This window comes from Panthera uncia, assembly GCF_023721935.1.
Source record: "Panthera uncia isolate 11264 chromosome A3 unlocalized genomic scaffold, Puncia_PCG_1.0 HiC_scaffold_11, whole genome shotgun sequence".
Classification (NCBI taxonomy): domain Eukaryota; kingdom Metazoa; phylum Chordata; class Mammalia; order Carnivora; family Felidae; genus Panthera; species Panthera uncia.
In genome coordinates, this window is record NW_026057578.1 from 92507334 (window position 1) to 92528670 (window position 21337).

A 21337-nucleotide genomic window follows, 5' to 3' on the forward strand; every position below is an offset into this window, starting at 1 on the left:
TCCTCGCAGCTTCCGGCCACTCAGCTCCCCGTCCCCTCCCGAAGGGTAACGCGGTTGTCATGGACACGGCACCTGCGCCCTTCGGCGGTGCCCCTTCGCTGTCGTCCCCTCCCCCCACCTGCGGCGTGGAGCTAGCCTCGCCTCCCCAGCTCCGCCCCTGCCCCTCCCGCTCGACGCTCCCTAGGCCGTGCGCGCCCGCGTCTCCCCTTACCCCTGGCCTCCTCCAGCCCCTCGGGGACCACGGGGGCGCGCCAGCGAGCAAGCGGCTGCGCCTGCGCACTGCCCGTCTCCCCTAGCGGCGATCCGGGCCGCTGCCGCTCGCGCTTGGGCAGGACGCGGGGCGGGCGGGGGGAGGGGGGAGCGGCTTCGCTTCCAGCCCTGAGTAAGGCGGAGACCCGGGCTGGCGGGCGGAGCAGGAGGCACCGCACCTCGGCCAGAGGCGGCTGCAGCAGCTGCTGCCCTCGTCCCCGCCGCCGCCTCTCCAGTCCCTTCTGTGATTACCCCTCCAGCTGTTGGGAACGGGCGAAAAAGAGGAGGAGGCGAGAAACTCCCACCGACCCACAGAGGTGAGTCCTGGGCAGAGCATCCTCCATCCTTGCTTGCCTCCCTCCCTCCCTACCTCCCTCCCATCCTCTCCATCCTCCCCTCCCTCCCCGCTCCCCAACCCTCCCGCCCTCATCCTTCCCAACATCCCTCTCTCCTCTCCCCTCCTTTCTCTCTTCCAGCCTTTCTTTCATCCCTTTCTTCCTCTCTCCCAGCCCCACTTCCTTCCCACCCTTTCTTTCTTCCCTGTCTTCCTTTCAGCCACTCGCCCTCAAGCTCTGCTCTGCATCCTTTCCTGTTGACTCCATCTCTTCCCCCCTTTCTTCACCCCTTACCCGGTGGGAGATCCCTTGCTTGCTACAACTGTCCGGATTCAGGGGCTTCCAGAAAATTGGGCACATATACCGAGAGATACACTCTTGCACAGCGGATGCCCTGCAGGTCCCTAAATTATTCGGATTAAGGGTCAAGTTGTTTAGAGTACTGGGACCTGGAAAGAGAAGAGAGTCTGGAAAGAATCTGTGGATTTGTGCAGTATTAGGGTGGGGGTGGGGAAGATTGTCACTTAAACATGTTGCCAACAACCCCCCACACCCCTTTTTAGCAGTTTCTTTTTTCCTCCTGGGAGTTACATATTCCCAGTATGTGTCTCACTAATTTTAAATTAGCAGCTTTCCCCGCTTTGATGGTCTCTGTGAGAAGCCACAAGGAAAGAAGAGAAGAGAGGAAGAGAACAAGAGAGGAAGAGGGGAGGGGAGAGGAAGGGTGGTGGCAGTGGACGCTTGTATCCTTTTCCCCTAGGCCTCTTTTGATGGATATTTTCAAACCACCCGCCTAATATTTGTCTTGGAATTGAACCTGTGTATCCTTAGTTCTGTCACCATCTCCTTCAAAAGCAGAAACTCTCTAAACTTTAATGTGTGTGCACCATAGCATTATTTATGGAATGTTTTGGTCAACATACAGAACACTAAGGTAGATAGATCTGGGAAAACAGGGAGCAGAAGAATGGAAGAATACACTTTTGTTCATTATGGCTTAACTTCTAAAGGAGGACAATGAATAGTTTTGGAGTAATGAGTATGAGCAGGCTTATAAATATACCATTTTAAAAGCATTAGGTGCATTAGAGCCTTGAACAGATACTCTTAGCCTTTCTCACCCATCTTACAGGAACTGTAAAGATCTTTGAAAAGAAACATACTGTGTAGTTCTGTTTGTGGTTTACAACAATGGAAAAGTTGAATTCGCTCCGGGACCGTTATTAACAATTTAAAATTTCAGTTGGTTTTGTACCACTTAGTTTCACTAAATGGTATATTTCACTTTGGTTTATTTAGCTTGCACTCTAACTCCTTCCATTATATATATTAATAGTAATTTTTCAGACTTCCTTTTTGCAAGTATTGTGGCTGAAAAGTTTATTTATACGTGGTGGGACAACCATGCCTCAGAATGTTTAGTGTATTCATCATTTCAGAAAGCTCCAAAAACAGTGTAAGTATAAATCAGAAATGGAGTATTTAGAAGCTTGTATTTTGTAATATCTATTCTCCTTTAAAAAACCAACAAAACCCCAAAACCTTAATAGCCATGGAATAGCAATATTTTAAGTTTAATGAGTGTGTAGGGAGGGATTGAATTCACATGGATTCAGTGAAGCTGCCAGTAAGATGCGATGCAGGGAGCAAATGATTGATTTTTTTCTTTTTATTTAAATTATTATATGTCAGTAGTGCAATATGCATTTTTGCATTTTATGGGCATGTAAAAGTAGGAGTTGAGATGAAGAGAATTACCTTGCAAAGTGATTGAGTGCTGATTTGATGAAGAACTGATACAGTTAATCATCTGAATCAGTTTTGGGAAAGTAGGTGTTATTAGGAATGATGGACCTACCCTCTGCCTCAACTCCCTTTGGTAGGAATGCAATTCCATTAATGACTTGGCTGATTCTTAAGACATGTGGCAGAAGCTTGGTTGAATTATCAGTGTTACCAACATCCTGATGCAGAATTGCAGTCAACCCTATCTGTGTTTGAGTGGTGACATAACTTAAAAGTGAACACAATTGTAGATAGGGGTGTTTCTGTATCATTGTTGTTCCTTTTCCTGGAATGCTGTGAAGCTAGTGAAAGACTTTGGTAGTAATTGTATATGGATAAAATAAGTTAGTTTTATCCTAATTTACTCTCAAATGACTTTTTCCCCTTCCAGCATCTCTACTGCTCTTTCTTTGTGGGGCTTCCTACTCATGAGTGTGCAGTGGAGACGGCCCCTCAGTCAGTCCTGCTCTTTCCTTATTGCAGTTTTGCTACATAGAATGACGTGGGTGTTATGTCTCAGTTTTTAATACTGTTCTTACTGTGGAAAGAAAGGTACCATTTATTTGTCTCCTTTGTAAACATTTGTCCACCTAGTGAAAACAAAATATGGTAGCTTATTAAAGAATAGAAGATAAAATGACATCTGTTTACAGCAAGATTTTTAGACAGATGAGTAAAATTAATAAAATATAAAATAGAAGAGAAACTAGTGTCTTCAAAAAGCAACCTGCTACTCTGACCAAAATCCAGTTTACAGATAGAGACTTCCTATGAAGAATTTCATTTCTGGAAGCTTCTGCCTTTAGTTGACTGGACCTTTAAGAATGTATGGTACAGATAAAGACCCAACAGAACATTTAATGGACACTGTAGGAAATATTATGGGTATATTCTGTGTGCCTCCCTCACTCAGAGCTCTTAAAACCTGCCCAACCATATGCTAAGTGATGTGAGGTATTGGAAAGAAGTAAAAGAAGACACCACTGTCTTTGACCTTAGCTTACAGTCTAGTAGAGGAGAGCAGGCATTTGCATGAGGTCATATTTCACAATGTCAAAGAATAAGGTCTTTGGAGAGAGCTTTAGATTTGAGTGCATGCTTTATTTAAGTAGTAGAGAGTGTTGTCTACCTTGGTAGACTCTGATTCATGGGATTGCTTTAAGGGTTAAATATGTTAAGCACAGTACTTAGTACAAATAATGTATATATTGGGTAAGCATTATTGTAATTAGAATAAATGGTTTTAAAATAAGACAATATATGATTATGTACTAGAAAAGAGTGAAGAGAAAGTAAGTGAGGAATTGCAAACAGGACAGATGTTTATGTAGCCAGGGAAAGATTGTATTCACCGGTAGTTCTGGAGCTTGGACGGGTATTCCTGAGAAGGATTTCATGCAGTGTGGGTACCAGAGCTGGAACAAAAGCAGAAAGCGAAGAAGAAGCAAGGTGTGTTTGGGAAGACTCCTTAGTGGAATATTTGGCATACTGGTGAGGGTATTAAAAGGTGTTACACTTATATAGCCAGGGTAATTACGCTAACACTTAGGATAAGGCAACTTGTTGTAGTGTAGGATCTATTTTATGACAGAATGTTTAGCTACCCAGGGGTTTTGTATTAGTGCTCACCCAAAGCCCCATCCCAAGACACTGAATCCTAGGTCAGTGTCAAGGTGAGGACCCAGACTGTTTTTTTTTTTTTTTTTTCATCTCTTTTCTTTCAAGGCAGAGAGTAAACTTGACCTTTCTAAACAACAAAGGTTCAATATTGTGATTATCACAACTCTCTCTTGTTTTGACTTAACCCAGGAATATTCCAGGACTGTAGCTTGGAAAATAATAACCAGGATTATTTTATGTTGACACACATGAAGCAGGTAATTTTAGGGTAATTATATTTCCAGGAACTTTATTTTTATTTTATTGTTGACTTTTCCTAATAACAGCAGTCCCCCTTCCTCCCTTTTTTTGGTGTTCAAGATTATTAATGATCCTGTATGGATTATGCTATTCCAAGTATTTTACGGGGAGACTAAGCTCTGAAGACAACAGGGGGTCTGTTGGGAATGTGTGTGTGCACTAGGCAAGTTAAATGTCTGCATAGGATGGGATGCCAGCTTCTTACTGGCTACGTCTGTTGGTACACTTTTATTTTTGACAGGTGTTTATTAACTATTTTGAAACATTTATCCACGAAACAATTATCCAACAGCATCAGTGATACGAATTATATTATCTTATTGGAAAAAAGGGTTTTCAGAAAATTTTACCTGCAAGTTAAGAGAATGTTAGTGTTCATCTTTATGGTTTTCATGTTTCATCCATTTTAATCCATTGACACAATTTGCTTTCTCTAAAATAGTAAAATACTCTCCTTATATTTATTTTTTATAGTTTTAATATTACTGAAAATGGTCACATGAAAATTATTTTATAAGAAACATGAATGTTAAAGTTAGCAGTTTAACAGACCATAGACTGTAGCATTTTTCTATTTTGAGATTTTTCCTCAATATTCTGTTGTTTTAAAGATTCAGCATATCTGAATAAAACATTTTCAAATATATTACTTCTAGGCAGTTCCGTATTAAAGCACTAGTGATTTTTAACACACTTTACTTTTAGACATTTTTATTTTCCTCATAAGTGAATTTTTACCTTGGAGATGAATTCTAACTCAACCACAAAATATGCATTCAACAACTTTTCGAGATTATTACCTGTAACATATTATTAAAAAACACCAGTGATAGTCTGATTTTATAAAGCTTAATTTTATAGGGCTTTTGTTCCATTTTATTTACAAGCTGTATCTGCATGTACAACTCATAGACTATTGTTTTTCAGATGTGAAGACAGTGTGCATTAACAGGAATAAAATAAGCAATTTTCTTCCCTATATGTTAAGGTGGTGACCAAATGGAGAGGTAGAGTCAGGATAAGATAAAATGAATTAATTTTATTTCATCTATGGAGCTGAAAAATTAATATTTCCTGTTCAACTAAGGGTTTTCTGTATTTTTCCTGTCATGCTGATTAAATCCATGTTTTACTTGTTTTAAAGTATACACACACAAATACATTTCAGTTAACATTCTTTAAAACTAGATCATTAGCTAGCTGAAAAACTAGCTGAAAAAACATGTACGTAAAATCAGATGTTGGCTTTCCATTATTTTGCTATTTCTCAGTATCTTGGTATTTTATGCTTTTTTTTTGGGGGGGGGAACTAAGTAATATAGCACCTGTGGGAACTGCCTGATTGGGATCAAGATCCAAATCAAGTAATATCCTAACTTGCTCCAACATTCCTACCTTAAAATAACGGACATGCCACCAGGATTGAGGTAAAATAAATAATTTTAAAAGATCCCATGGACTATAGAACCATAATAGAAAAATTAACAGGATACTTCTAATATATTAATGTTGTGTAAACTGGGGTTATGTTGTTTATTATGTATCTGCAGTAAATCCAAGATCTTTTTTTTTTTTTTATAGCATTTTGATGTTTCACAGCCAAAGCCATGAACTCCTGATGGAGATATGTCAGGTCTCCCACAACCTAACCAGAAACTGTAGTGACTCCATGCTTGACCAAAGGAGCTGACATTCTCATTTGATTTTAATTGTGATTAGACAAAGATTTGGTGCAAATACACTCACTCAAGTTTATTGTAAATTCAATAAGGCCTGAAAACTGTTGTTAAACATCATTAATCCATCTTTCAGTAAAAAGGTAGAAATGCCCCTCAACTATCTCAGGAAGAGCTAATTGTCCTCAGTTATTTCTAGGAAAGGACATCTTACAGTTCTTGAGAGTTTACCGCTGGTCTTCATTTTCTTTCTTCAGGCATTGATACCTGCTAGCGTAATTCCACAAATTATGTTTTTCCCCCTATAATATGCAGAATTGGCATAAAGAAATATATACAGAACTTGTTGGGGAAAATGTTTGCATCTAAATTTATCTCTATTCACTTACACTCTCTTTGTATTTTTTATCCTATTACCTAGCATGAATTTATTCAGTAAGTTTTTTTGTTTGTTTTTTGTTTTTCTAAATATCTGCTGTGTGCAGAGCATTGGGCTAGAGATTGCAATTTTATAAAAGCACTGAATCAGGCACCAGGACACCTCAGTTCTTCCTCCAGGTTTTCAACCAACTAACTAGTTATATGACTAAACAAGCCTCACACTCTCCAAGGCTTATTTATTTAATCTTTATTTTAAGTGGTTTTGACTCTATATGATATATAGAGTGTTTTCTAGCTATAAAATTCTATAATAACTACCTGTGAGTTTCCCTTAAAATTTCAAGGCATAATGATGTATTTCTTACTGTGTCCCATTTGTTTTTTTCTTTTGAAACATAAACTGCTGCTACATGAGAAAAACCTTCATCTTCAGTGGCATATGCTTTCTCTTTCCCAAGAAAATTGCAAATTTAGCTTCACAGAGTCTCTGGGCTAAGGGAGAACTACAACACATTTCTCTTTCTTACCTTTCCGTCCTTTCCTCTCTCTCCTTTTTAAAAACCCTTCCTGGCCTGAAGGCATGTGTCAGTTGCTACCTCCATTCAGGGACTAGCCCATTGTATGGTGGACTTGTTTGAGTAATGCCAATGTCTCTGAAAGATTCTATGACATTAACAAATTTAGAATAAGGTGATATTTATCTAAAAATTATATATGCTCTAAGGTTAGTAGTTTTGCTTCAGGCACAGTGAAGTCCTGCTTACTGCCTAAATCCTATTCCATAGGACTGTATGGTCATCAGAATTTTACCAAATTCCTTTTAAAATTTCTAAAATAAAATTTGTTGAGGTATGTTTTCTGTATAATATATTATATCCATTTTTTTTCTTTTATTGAAGTGTAGTTAGCATACAACATTGGTTTCAGGTGTACAACATAATGATTCATTTATATATATTACAAAGTGATAACCATGTCAAATCTAGCTACTGTCTGTCACCAAGCAAATTTGTTAAATATATTCCCCATGCTGTACATTGTGTCCTTGTGTTTTGTTTTATAATTAGAAGTTTGTACCTTTTAATCCCCTTTCCTTATTTTTCCCATCCCTTCACCTCTGGCAAACACCATGTTTATGAATCTGTGTTTCTATTTTGTTTTGTTTATTTGTTTAGTTTTTTGGATTTCACATATAAGTGAAACCATATGGTATTTGTCTTTCTCTATCTAATTTATTTCACCTGACATAACACCCTCTAGGTCCACCCATGTTGTCACGTGTGTGTGTGTGCATGTGTGTGTGTGTGCACACGCACATGTGTGTACATACACCTGTGTGAGTGCCATATCTTCTTTATCCGTTTGTCTCTTGATGGACACTTAAACTGCTTCCATGTCTTGACTATTATAAATAATGCTCCAGTGAACATAGGGGTGCATATATCTTTTCAAATTAGTACTTTCAGTTTCTTTGTATAAATACCCAGAAGGGGAATTGCTGGATCACTTGCTAGTTCTACTTTTAATTTTTTGAGGAACCTCTGTACTGTTTCCATAGTGGCTGTGCCATTTTCCATTCCTAACAATAGAGAATGAGAGTTGCCTTTTCTCTGCATTCTCATCAACACTTGTTATTGCTTGTCTTTTGGACAGTAGTCATTCTGACAGGTGTGAAGTGATACCTCATTGTGGTTTTGATTTGCATTTTCCTGATGATTAATGATGTTGAGCATCTTTTCACGTGTTTATTGGCCATTTGTATGTCTTGTTTGGAGAAAAAAATGTCTGTTCAGGTCCTCTGCCCATTTTTAAATTGGATTGTTTGTTTGTTTGATATTGAATTGTGTGAGTTTCTTAAATTTTTGGATATTAACCCCCTATCAATTATATCATTTGCAGATATCTTCTCTGAGAAGGCTGCTTTTTCTTTCTTTCTTTTTTTTTTTTTTTTGATGGTATTCTGTAATTAGCAAAAGCTTCTTATTTTGATGTAATCCCATTTGTTTATTTTTGTTGGTTTTTAAATAGTTATTTATTTTGAGAGTGAGAGTGCAAGCAGGGGAGGGGCAGATGGCGAGGAGACAGAGAATCCCAAGCAGGCTCTGCACTGCCAGTAGAGAGCCCGATATGGGGCTTGATCTCATGAACCCTGAGATCTGAGTCAAGATCAAGAGTTGGACGCTCAACCTACTGAGCCACCTGGGTGCCCTTGCTTATTTTTGTTTTTGTTGTACTCATCTAAGGAGACAGATCCAAAAAATATCGCTCAGACTAATGTCTGAGCTTACTGCCTATGTTTTTTTTCAGGAGTGGTATGGTTTCTGGTCTTATAGTTAAGTATTTGATCCATTTTGAGTTTACATTTGTATCTGGTATACAAAAATGGTCCAGTTTCATTCTTTTGCATGTGAGTATCCATTTATTGAGGAGATTATCTTTTCCTCCATTGTATATTCTTCCTTTGTGGAAGATTAATTGACCATGTAAATATGAGTGTATTTCTGGAGTCTATTCTCCAAAGTGTACTCATTTTAAGTGTGGTTGTGCGTTGACAAATATACCTTTGTAACCACCACTGCAATCAAGATATAGACTGTTTCCATTACACTAAAAAGTTCCATTCTGCTCGATCTGTTATTTCTCTGTTGATTAGTTTTTCCTGTTCTAGGAATGGATGTAGATTGAATCAGAGAATGTGTAGTCATTATTGTCTCCATCTTTTATTGAGCATAATGTTTTTGAGATTTCTCTATGACTTTGAATATATAAACTCGTAGAAGAAAACATTTGAGAAAATCTTTGTGATTTGTGGTTAGGCAGTAATGTCTTAAGACTCAAAAAGCACTAACTATAAAAAAAAACATAAATTAGATGTTATCAAAATAAAAAAAAACTTTTCAAAAACACAAGATTTGCTATATCTGTGTATTTCTATTTGTATCTCTATATATTGGACAAAGGACTAATTGTTCTAAGTGTACATAGGACCCTAGCATCTCAATAAGAGAACAAACAATCCAATGAAAAAAATGGACAAAATATTTGAAGATATATTTCACAAGAGAAAATATACAAATGGCCAATGAAGATGTGAAAGGTGTTCAACTCCATTATTTGCCCCAAATAATGAAATTTTATTTATTTATTTATTTATTTATTTATTTATTTTTAATGTTTATTTTATTTTTGAAACAGAGACAGAGCATGAGTGGGGGAGGGGCAGAGAGAGAGGGAGACACAGAATCCGAAGCAGCCTCCAGGCTCTGAGCTTTCAGCACAGAACCCTAAGCGGGGCTTGACCTCACAAACAGTGAGATCATGACCTGAGCTGAAGTAGGATGCTCAACTGATTGAGCCACCCAAGTGCTCCTAAATAATGAAATTTTTAAAAGCACAACACAAGACCACCGTACAAACACTAGAATGGCTAAATTTAAAAAGACTGATAATGTCAAGTTTTGGAGAAGATGTGAAGTGTCTGAGGCACTCATACATTGCTCATGGGAATCCAACACTTTGGGAAACAGTTTGGCCATTTCTCCTAATGTTAAAAATGCTCTTACCACCCAATCCAGGCGTTCCACTCCCAGGTGAAATGAAAACATGGCAGAAAGACTCTTACGTGAACATCAACAGCAGCTTTATTCATAATAGCTTCAAACTAAAAACAACCCAAATATCCATCAATTCAAATTCCGATTTTAAAGTTATTCTTTGAAAAAGAAAACAGAACTGCTGGTATATGGTTTTGGGTTTTGTGCTATCTACTCCAAGCAAGCTGGCAGCAGAGGAAAGAGAATACATTCAAAAAGATTTGCCAAAATAACAAGAAACCTGAAGGATGGGAAAGTCTAGGTGTCAGGCCTCGGCTTGGCTTTCCCTCTCTTCCCTGGACTCTGCCCCTCTGTGTCTAGACCTCATCGTCAGCCAGCGGCATGATGGCTACTGCAGTTCTAAGCCCACCATCATGCAGCAGCAGTGTGCCTTCCAGAAAAATGAGGAAACCTTTGCCAAAAGTCCTCCCTTATCTCTTATCTCACTGTCCAGTACTGGATCACATGGGCATCCCCAATGCACCCAGCAGCAAAGACAAAGGGAATAGCATGTTCCTAGTTTAGGCTAATCAGGTCTCCCAGCTCAGATGAGATAGGCTTTCTCTGAAGTGCTAGGCTGTGTGTAGGAAATGAAGGGGAGAGATGTACTGAATGGCAGTTCTGTTAAGAAAAAGGAAGGGGAAACGAATGTTGGGTAAGCAAGCAGCAGTGTTGTTTGAATTTTATTTAGGTGCCTGCCGTGATATTCATCTTATGGGAAGGAGGTTGAAGAGAAAAGCTAGGATTGTTGCCATAGTCTGTTATTGTGGGAACATGTGCAGAAACAGGTGACAAAGGGTACCCTAGCAAAAAAAAAAAAAAAAAAAAAAAAAAAAGAGGGAAGAAATTTAAATCCTAATGCACAGCATGAATTAGAGGAAGAAAGAATCTAGATCCAGGGGGATAATTCAAAGTAGGCAAGCACATGCATAGTGACAAGCAGAGCCAGGCACACAGGGGCCCATAGAGTTGGGACAGGAGGTGAAAGTCACTGCTGGCAGTAGTCTGGAATCCAGGCAGGCAAACTCGATTGCAGTTTGCCCATCTGTGAAATCAGGACCTCAGGCAAGAGGATTTTCATGTTTTGCTTGTTAAGGCAGAAGCTAAAACAGTAATTATTCTCTCCTTTTTTTTATAGGTGTTGTCAACCCACTTTAGATTCTGTGTCAAGAATAGAAGCCATACCTTCATTTTGTTCTAATATTCCCCTATTTCAATCTTGGGCCCCCATTAGTTTCTTAATAAATGCTAGCTGTTGAATTAGGTCTCTGAACTCTTTCTGTCTTTAAACAAATGCTACAGATTTCTGGTTAAACAAATGTAGCAGTCATTCATCAAATACTTTCTTACAAGTTATTAAAACCAATGTTTTGGAGGACACAGCCCTGGATCTACATAAAAGTATGATAGAACACTTGACCTTATGAGTTGACAATCTAGCGGGGGTGAAAAGTACCTGAACCGTTTAATACCAGAAAGAATACGATAGCGATGTCGTGCAATGTGATACCGACTCCACAGCGGCATGGGCCAGAAGTCCAGGTGGACTCAGAATCAGAAACAAGTGGGTCTAGTAATGGATGGGAGAGAGATGGAGGAGGGGATGACCTTGTATTAGTACTTTTTATTTCAGTCCTGCCTCGGTCCGGGAACTGGGACAGGGCTGAGCCAGCAGGAAGGTGGGATCAATGAGCACAGCAGGGGCAGAGGTGGAGTCATATCCAGGAGAACAGAAGCTGGGAGGCTGATAACTGCTCAGTAAGCAGCTGAGAAGTGGGACTGGCCTGGCGTGAAGGGGAGAGCCAGGCTGGGAGTAGAGAAACATTTTGGCATTATCTGTATTAAGGTATCTCAAGGATGTAATAACAGAAGATACATTATTTCAGAAACAACACATTTTATCTTTTACACTTGCAGTAGTGCATGCCCATTGCTGAACATCTAGAAAATAAACAGAAAAAAGACACTCGAAAATAAAAATGATTGCAGTCCAACAACTATCCAATGAACATTTGGTAAATTTCAAGGTTTCTCCCTCACCCCAACCCCCACCCCTACTATGAGTATATCTGAGTTTATCATGCAGAGGTCTTTTTAAAGCATACCTGAGATCATAGGTATGTATAATTTTGTGTTTGGGTTTTTAAACTAAACATACTTAAGCATTTCCTTGGGTAATAAAAACTCTTCCTCCATGTTAAATCCTCTGAAACATTACATTGATTGGAATTTAAGTTTCTAGTTTTTGGTTATCTATGGAGATAAAATGTTTATACAGATCTGCCTTCAAATATGGGTTGTGTCATGGGCAGGAAATTGACCTTAGGGCCCCAGGAGAGTCCCTTAACATATATAGGTGATCAATGTCTGTGTAGTAAGGTGTATTTTCTTATATTTACTGAGATGGTAACATAGTATTTTATGCCTTATTTTCACTTCACATATAGCTTAGCGGATAACATGAGTACACACACACACGCACACACACATTTAAACTGCTGCCTTTTCTGTAGTTTGGTTTAATCATGGTTTATTTAATCCTTGTGTTTTCATGACAGTTTATTCCTATTATTTTGCTATTTCAAACAAGCATCCTTATACAAGTTTCTTGTCCACACGTTCTAGTGTATTCCTTTTGTTTTTTTTTTTTTATTTTTTTCAACATTTTTTATTTATTTTTGGGACAGAGAGAGACAGAGCATGAACGGGGGAGGGGCAGAGAGAGAGGGAGACACAGAATCGGAAACAGGCTCCAGGCTCCGAGCCATCAGCCCAGAGCCTGACGCGGGGCTCGAACTCACGGACCGCGAGATCGTGACCTGGCTGAAGTCGGACGCTTAACCGACTGCGCCACCCAGGCGCCCCTAGTGTATTCCTTTTGAAAGTACGCTGGCGGTTGTAATTTTGAGGAATGAGGTATGTGCATCTTAGATTTTAATAGTTGATACCTAATTGGTCTTCAAAATGGTAGCACTACCTTCTTTACATTCAACCAGCAGATGGGAAGGTGCATATTTCCTTAAACTTTTGCCAATACATGATAGCTTTAACTTGGAAAAGTTTACCAGTGCATAGGTAAGAATGGCACCTTGTTATATGAATTTGTTTCTCTGATTTATAGAGAGGTTGACTATCTTTTCATTTGTTTTTCGGCCTAATGGCCTAACGTTTTGCTTCTGCTGTGGTAACTGTGTTCATATCTTTACCCATGTGTTTCTAGTGGATTATTTATCTTATTTTAATTTATAGGACTTATTTATATTCTCTGGGTATAAAGAATTTTGTTGTTGTCACACTCTTATAACTACTATAGCTTATGGGATGTTGTGATGTCTAGTAAGTGATGATTTTTTTTTTCCAAATTCTCTTATTTGTTGTTGGGCGTTTTCTTTAAAAGACTAGGATAACCAGATTATCTAATTTCATAAATAATACCCTTGAGATTTTAACTGGCATTGTATTTGATTTAAGAGTATTTGAGAGGAAAGTAACAACTTTCTCATTCATAGTCTTTCCATTGGCATGGCTCATTTATTGAGGCCTTTTTCATGTCCCTCAATATAATAAATTGTTTTCTTCATAGAGGAAAGTCTTTCTCATTTCATGTTACATTTATTATCATCTTGTTTGTAGTTTCTTTTGCTGTTGGGAAAAGGATTGTGTTTCTTTTACATTTTCTAAAAGGTTATTACCGATATAGAAACTATACCTTTACATTTTTGTGTTCGATCTTATATCCAGTCACCTTGTTGAAATAACTTTACTAGTTGAGGAACATTGTTCTTCTTGTGTTTTTCTTACCAATTTGTATAACCTCTTTGTACGTAAAGACAACAGTATATGGCAACTTACACACACACACACACACACACAGACGTAAATAGGATATAATACTTCTATTTTTCTTTTAGTTTTCTTCTAATTTTAGATATCTTTTCCTATTCACTTAGATTCAGTATGAATGAGTCATTCTTCATATATGAAATACACTATAGTGTGAACTGAACACACCTTTTTGCTTTAAATATTATTCTCAATATTTGTCTCTTCCATAGTAACCTAAATACATTGTTGTAATTATGTATCACTGTAATTGTGAACCTTTATCTCTGGACTAAGCAGGGTGTATACATGGATTTCGTATACTCACTTCCAAATATTTACTTGGCACTTTTCTAGGCCTTTATGAATACTTCATGGGGGTACTGTTTGTATGTGGCTCTTCAAGGGCGTGAACTAGGTCTTTTTTAGGTCTTGGGCTGAGTTGACTGGTGTTACGATGATGGTGACAACATGCTTATGATAATGCTCCTGGTAGTAAACTTTTAAAATTTTATCCAAATGCCTTTGTGCTTTGGCTGCTACTTTCAATACTATGTTATCATCATTTTCCCGCTGACGTTCTGCCACATACCATCTCTGTCTCACATTCAGCCTTGTCTTGGAGAAATATATGAATACTAACACAGTACTTGGTTCAGCACCACTGAGAAGCTTTGGAGATCTTCAATTCTTTAACAGAAGTTAATGTTTGGCACTAGATCTTTTTCAAACTTTAGGAGAAGCTTAACCTTGGCTTTCTTTTCATGGTGTTCTTTTAGTATGAAAAATGGTTATTTTGAAAGAAAACCTTTCATTGATTCTGCATATTGAGAAAATGGGCAAATTGCCTTGAATTATAATTACTCATCTGGTCTAGGCTTTATGCATACATATTGCTATTGATTTATCATAAATGAGCCTGTCACCTTAAAATCCTCTGATCTGCACTAAGATGTTATAAGTAGATGATGTAAATTCACTATTGAAAATAGGGGTTTTTCTTTGTAGAATATTAATTGAATATGGATGTGAAATGAGTAACAACTGGCAAGTCCGGATTCAGAATTGTAAGATATTTTTATTAACGTTGAATCATTAAATCTAATTTTTAGAAATGTAGTTAGCTTTATAATAGTTCTGTCTTTTCCTAAAGAATTGCAGTAAATATGAGTCACAATAATACTGATATCATAAGTTCAGATAAAGATTTCAGTGGCCAGCATATAACTGTTTTCTGTTTTAAGTGGTCTGAATAATTTGAGATATATGATGAAATGTTCTTGAGGCCTGGCTGCCTTTGGAAAGAATTTTGTTTGCTATTGCTGTTATGAATAACTGACTTCTTAAATCCAGATACATTACGTTTTATTGTTGTTCACCTTAATTTACACCTGTAGAATTGTTTTTCAATAAAACAAGTTAATGTATAAAAATGCTTTCTTAAGTATTTAAAATATTTCATATCAAAATTATTAATATGTGCCATAAAAAGTTTTCTGAGGTGGGGCGCCTGGGTGGCTCACGCAGTTAAGCTTCTGACTCTTGATTTCAACTCAGGTCATGATCTCACAGTTCATGGGATTGAGCCCCGCATTGGGCTCTGTGCTGACAGTGCAGGCCTGCTTGGGATTCTCTCTCCCTCTCTCTCTGTCTCCCTCTCTCTCCCTCTCCCTCTCTCTCTCTCTCTCTCTCTCTCTCTCTCTCTCTCTGCCCCTTCTCCTTTTGTGCTCTCATGTGTGCTTTCTGTCTCTCTTTGAAAATATATAACCTTTAAAAATTACTAAAAAGAAAAGTTTTATGAGGTAGAATGTTAACTTTGAACAGATTTCATTTCTATTCTTACTACAATTATAAAACAACCTATGCTGTTACTATTTTGCCTTTCATTCAGGAAAGTGAAATATCAGGGCACCTGGGTGGCTCAATTGGTTAGTTCGACTCCTGTTTCGGCTCAGGTCATGATCTCATAGTTTCATGAGTTTGAGCCCCGCATTGGGCAGTGTGGAGCCTGCTTGGGATTCTCTCTCTCCCTCTGTCTTTCTGCCCCTCCCCCCACTTGTGCTGTCTCTTTCTCTCTCAAAATAAATAAATTAATTAAAAAAATTTAAAAAGTGCAAATATTTTAGAATATAAAAATATCAAAGACTTGTATACTAAAAATTCTAAAACATTACTGAAAGAAATTGAGGAAGACCTACATAAATGGAAATGCATTCATGTTCACAGATGGTATAACTTACTTTTGTGAAAATGATAGTATTCCCCAAATATCTACAGATTTGGTGCATTCACCATCAAAATCCCAGCTGCCCTTTTTTGCCAAAATGACAAGTGATCCTAAAATTCAAATGGAAAGCAAGAAGAGCCCAAAAGAGTGTTATAGAAGAACAGAGTTGGGGGATTCACACTTCTCAATTTCTACATATGCTTCAAAACTATAGTATCAATATGGCATGGTACTGGCCTAAGAGAAGACATATAGATCAATGGGATGGAATTGGGTGTCTATAAATAAACCCATGCATTTATGGCCAACTTACTTTTCGACAAGGGTGACAAGACAGTTCAATTCAGTAAAAAATAGTATTTTCAACAAATGAAAACTGAATGTTTACATATAAAAGAATGGGTTTGACCCCATCTCATCCCATATAAAAAATAACTCAAAAAAGAGAATGTACCATAGACCAAAATGAAGAACTAAATATAAAACTCTTAGAAAAAAAAATGGTGTAAATCTTTGTGGCCTTAGATCAAGCAATGGTTTCTTAGATATGAGTCCAAAGGTAAAAGCAACAATAGAAAAAAAAATTGGATTTCATCACAATTCACAATTTTCTATATCAGAAGACACAAGAAAGTGGAAAGACAGCCCACACAATGGGGAAATATCTTTACAGTCATATATCTAATAAGACTCTAGTAACCAGGACACATGAATAACTATTATGACTTTATGATAAAAATACATATATCTAAATAAAAAATAGGTAAAGGATTTGAATGGATAGTCTCCATAGAATACATAGAAATGGCAAATAAACACATGGAAAGATGCTCAGGATAATTAATTAATCATTAGGTAAGTGCAGTTCTAAACCACAATGAGGTACTGATACTTATCATCTGGCTCTAGTCGAAAAGAGATGCTGTCCAATGTTGGTGAGGATGTGAAGCAATTAGAATCTAGGTTGCTGGTGGGACTGTAAAATGGTGCAGCCACTTTGGAAAAATAGTTTGGTACTTCCTCAAAAAGTGAAATACAGTTACTTTATGACCCAATAATTTGACTCTTAGGTTTACACCAAAGAGAAATGAAAAGATCTACCACGCAGAAAACCCTGTATACCTGTATCCATAGCAACATTATTCATGATGGGCAAAAAGTGGAACAAATTGATGGCCATATATTGACAAATGGATAAACAGATGTGGTATATCCACACATTGGAGTACTATTCAGTCATAAACAGGAATAGGTACAAATATATGTGAAAACATGGACAACCTTGAAAACATTATGGTAACCTTGAAAGAAACTAGCACAAAATATCACATATTGTGTAATTCCATTTATATGAAATATCTGGCAAATCTACATAGATAGAAAATAGAGTAGTGGTTACCAGGGTTTGAGGAAAAGGAGGAGTGGTGAGTGAATGCTAATGGATTTGAGTTCTCATTTTGGAGTGATGAAAGTTCTGGAATTAGTGGTGATGGTTGCACATACTGGTTGTGTATTTGCTAAATAATCACTGATTTGTACACTTTAAAAGGGTGAATAATGTGAGGCAAGGAAATAAAATAATTACTTGTGGTTTTATTTGTTTTTCCATTTGGAAAGTAGATATTACCCCTTGTCCTAATTTTAAATCATATATTTTTCAGAAGTGATAAACTGAAAGCTAATATACGTTTGTAGAGCAGAATTCTACTGTGTTCATGTAGTCATGAAAATGAACATTTTATCTTGAAGATGATATTTACTCTGCTTACATCTAGCTATAATATAGCTGAAAAGACATTTTTTTAATTGCCTTTCTTAGGTAAGATACCCTATTTTGGATACCAAGATGAATGTAACATGGTTTCTATGCTTAAGACCTCTAATGATATGGTAGGAAAGGCAGATGATAAACTATAAAAATACAACAGGGAGCAGAGGTATAGACAGAGTTCTAGATAGCAATAATGAAGGAGTATAAGAGGTCAAAAAGTAGAAAAAGGTCAAGAAGATTCACGTTTGAATAGGAACTTGAATATCATATAGAAGTTTCTCATAAAGACAAGTTAGGAAATATCATTCCACACTAAGGAGAGAGCATGAAGGTAGGAATGTCACTGTAAACTTAGGGACCCACAAATGGTACTGTTGCCAGAGTGCATAGAGGAGGGAAAGGATGATGCATGAGGAAGCTGGAAGGATGGAGAAGACAATGCTGATTATTTAGGAACTAGAAGGCTTAGGTACCAACTGGTTGTGAGTGACTGAGGCAAAGACAAAGGTAACTGATTTTTATCCCTTGCCCTCCTGGTGTGAAACATAGTTTGGGAATAAGCTTATGTTGGTTTGGGTGGTGTTAAATTTAAAGAGCTTACAAGGATTCCAGATGTAAATCTTCATTAGACATTGACAAATAAGGTCTGGACTTCCGAGGTTTCTTTATTTTTTATTCAAATTAGACATTTTGGGGCAAAGATGTAACAATGAATACTATGGAAGTAGATGAAGTATCCCAGAGGTTGTATAAAGGGGTATAAGAAGTATGGGGTCTGCATCCTCAAGAATACCAATGCTTAAGAGACCAAGAATGAAAACATTGGATGAGAAAGAAAATGGGGAATCATATGAGGTATTTACCACTGATGTCAAGGAAATAAGCAAAGTGGGGGGGAAAAAATAAAGCATGGCAGAGAGAGAGAGAAAAGTTTCTGTCACTTCAAACCCTTGGTCCAGATTTTTACCCAGAACATACAGAGACAAAGAAAGGTAGATTGTAAGATCAAATCTTGCATTGCTCATTGTTTCCATCTATGAGGTCTTTGTGTTCTGACAGCCAAAGGGAGGAAGGAGGCAAGAGATGGCATGAGTAGATAGTGAAGGCTGAAGCCAGGAGGCTCTTCTGTGGCCGTTGTGCTAGTCATGCAATCTGCTCTCAGGAGCCCCTGGAGCTCTGCTGGTGATGAGAAGAGACATTGGGAAGTGGCCACGTCAGTGGCCAAACTATGACCCCATGATCAATACATGATTTGCTTAGAAGGCTGTCTGTGGTCTGTGGTGGCAGGTCAGATTTGTTGTCTCTTCACCCTGATTTCTGGTATTTAAGCCAGCGGAATTTCCCTCCTTGCTACATCCTTCATCTTACTGCACTACTCAGGTATTGGTGTAGGTAACATTTTAAAAATGAAGCTTGCTATGCTGAACTGTAACTCTTGTGAGTTTAGTGATTTGTACAAAACACGCTTTCAGTAAAAGCAGAGAAAAGCCTTATCTGTGGTTAGCAGTGTGCCTCACATCTCCAGACCAGGAAAAAAAAGTATTTTACTAATAGTGCCCATACAACTAACAAATATTTTTTCAGTATAGAGGAAGGCTTAGTTTAGTTTGAATTGTTCCTGATGGAGGAACTTGAGCACAAGATAACATCCTGGCTAGGGGGTTCATTGGTGAAATCAGTGTCTGCAAGTAGGTAGGGAGCAGTGAGTTTTACGTTTGCTGCTTTAAAACATTTTTGCTTTGGCTGCGTAGTATCTATTATTTTTACTTTTTTGCAAAGCCCAAATTAGACAAAACTTGGGGAAACAAAGAAGATGATGTCAGTTGTACCTTGCTTTGTATTAACAGATGGATTTCTAAATTCCAGTTTTGTGGGGCGCCTGGGTGGCTCAGTAGGTTGAACGTCTGACTTCTGCTCAGGTCATGATCTCGCGGTTGACGAGTTCGGGCCCTGCGTCGGGCTCTGTGCTGACAGCTCAGAGCCTGGAGCCTGCTTTGGATTCTGTGTCTCCCTCTGCCCCTCCCCTGCACATGCTCTGTCTCTCTCTGTCTCAAAAATAAATAAATATTAAAAAAACTAAAAAAATAAATTCCAATTTTATATTTATAAATCACCTTTTGTAAATCATAACCGTTAGGGAAGGTGATGATTTGAAGAAATCTTTTTGCAGAATTAATGCCATGACTCGTTTTTGTTAGTCAATAGATATTGTCACATATCTTGCTTAAGGAGAAGAATAAATGACTTATATGCTCCTTGCTACATTTTTTCATTTCTCTTGCCCACAGCAAATCAATTTATAAGCATTAAAATGCAAGACAGGTTAAATTCTTAATTCTTACTTTGAAGAAAAGTGTTGAAAACATGAGGGGTTTGTCCTCAGATATGAACAATAGACTTGGTTGCCAAACTTGGGAAATAATCAAATGTTATGGTTTTGCATTTATATACCTACTAATTAGGAAATTAAATGATATTTCCATAGCAACGGAAACAGTCTCCTTTCACACTTGTTTTGTGCCTGCAATAATACACAACAGGGTGTCCAAGAACATTTGCCTAAGGTTCAAGACAGGCAAAGTGTCTAGGTATTGACACACACGTATGCACACAGGGGTGTTATTGGGCTTCTAAAAATGATACTTGCATCAATAAAATCATCTTAGTAAACATTTTAAATGCTACTCCAAATGAAGAACTGCATTGAAAAGATCTAAAGGACTTTCTTGAAAACTGTCACATACGCTGAATTTCATAAATGACTTAGCCAGTCTAAAGAATTCTACCGCCATGCCATAGTGTGATTGAAGATGCTGAACTAACCAGCTGCTCTTACACTCCTTTTGAAAGGAACAGGGTTAATGTATACACAACTGTTGCTGCCTCAACCTACTTCATCTCAGGAAATAAAATAGAGGTGGACTGAAATCCCTGGAGAGTAATTCTGCCTTAGGGATTAAGGGAATGACTTCATGTGATGCTTGGATAAGCTTTTTGGAGCTTTCTGACTCCAGTTAATTTAGAAGAGTGGGAGAGAATGTTCTCTTGTTTTACTTCCTTCTAGCCTTTGCCCCAAACGTATGTTAGGATTGTGTTGCTTTGCAGTAGTAATACTGTGATGGAATTAAAATTTAAAGATGATTCTAGACTTCATACTTTAATACTTTAAACACTTAAATACTTCAATACTTTAAAAATTTCTTTCCTGACTACATTCCTCTGGTAAAGTAATTGATTTTTTTAAAAACCGTCATTGACTATTCTTGACATAAAAGTTTTCTAAACTTCTTTCTCTTGCTGGTTTCTGATGACAGATTTTTTAAACCATCCCCAAACCTTCAGGCTGCTGCTTAATGCTATACTGTCCTCCTGTCACATAATTTAATCTCCTTCCCCTGCCTCTCTTCCTGAGTGTCATTTCTCCAGTGTTACATCCCTAATCTTGACACACACCTGCACCAGATTAGTTTTTCATAGTTAATTTTCTTTGCTGAAAAACATTTGGTGTGCTTCTGTGGCTACCAAATTAAATCTAAATGCCTTAGCCTGCCACTCAGGGCTCTCAGGCTCAACACTCA

At 37.8% G+C, this 21337-nt stretch overlaps 1 protein-coding gene across 3 annotated transcripts in view; it reads left to right on the forward strand.

The window, feature by feature from the left end:
• Positions 1–396: 396 nt before the first annotated feature.
• CTNNA2 (catenin alpha 2) overlaps positions 397–21337 on the forward strand; it is a 1105968-nt gene continuing 1085027 nt past the window's right edge. Inside the window, exon 1 of one of the 3 annotated variants that reach the window (XM_049651803.1) lies at positions 397–566. The gene's annotated coding sequence lies outside the window, so the exon portion shown is untranslated. The remainder of the gene's footprint in view (positions 567–21337) is intronic. The other 2 variants (XM_049651801.1, XM_049651802.1) reach the window with 2 other exon arrangements.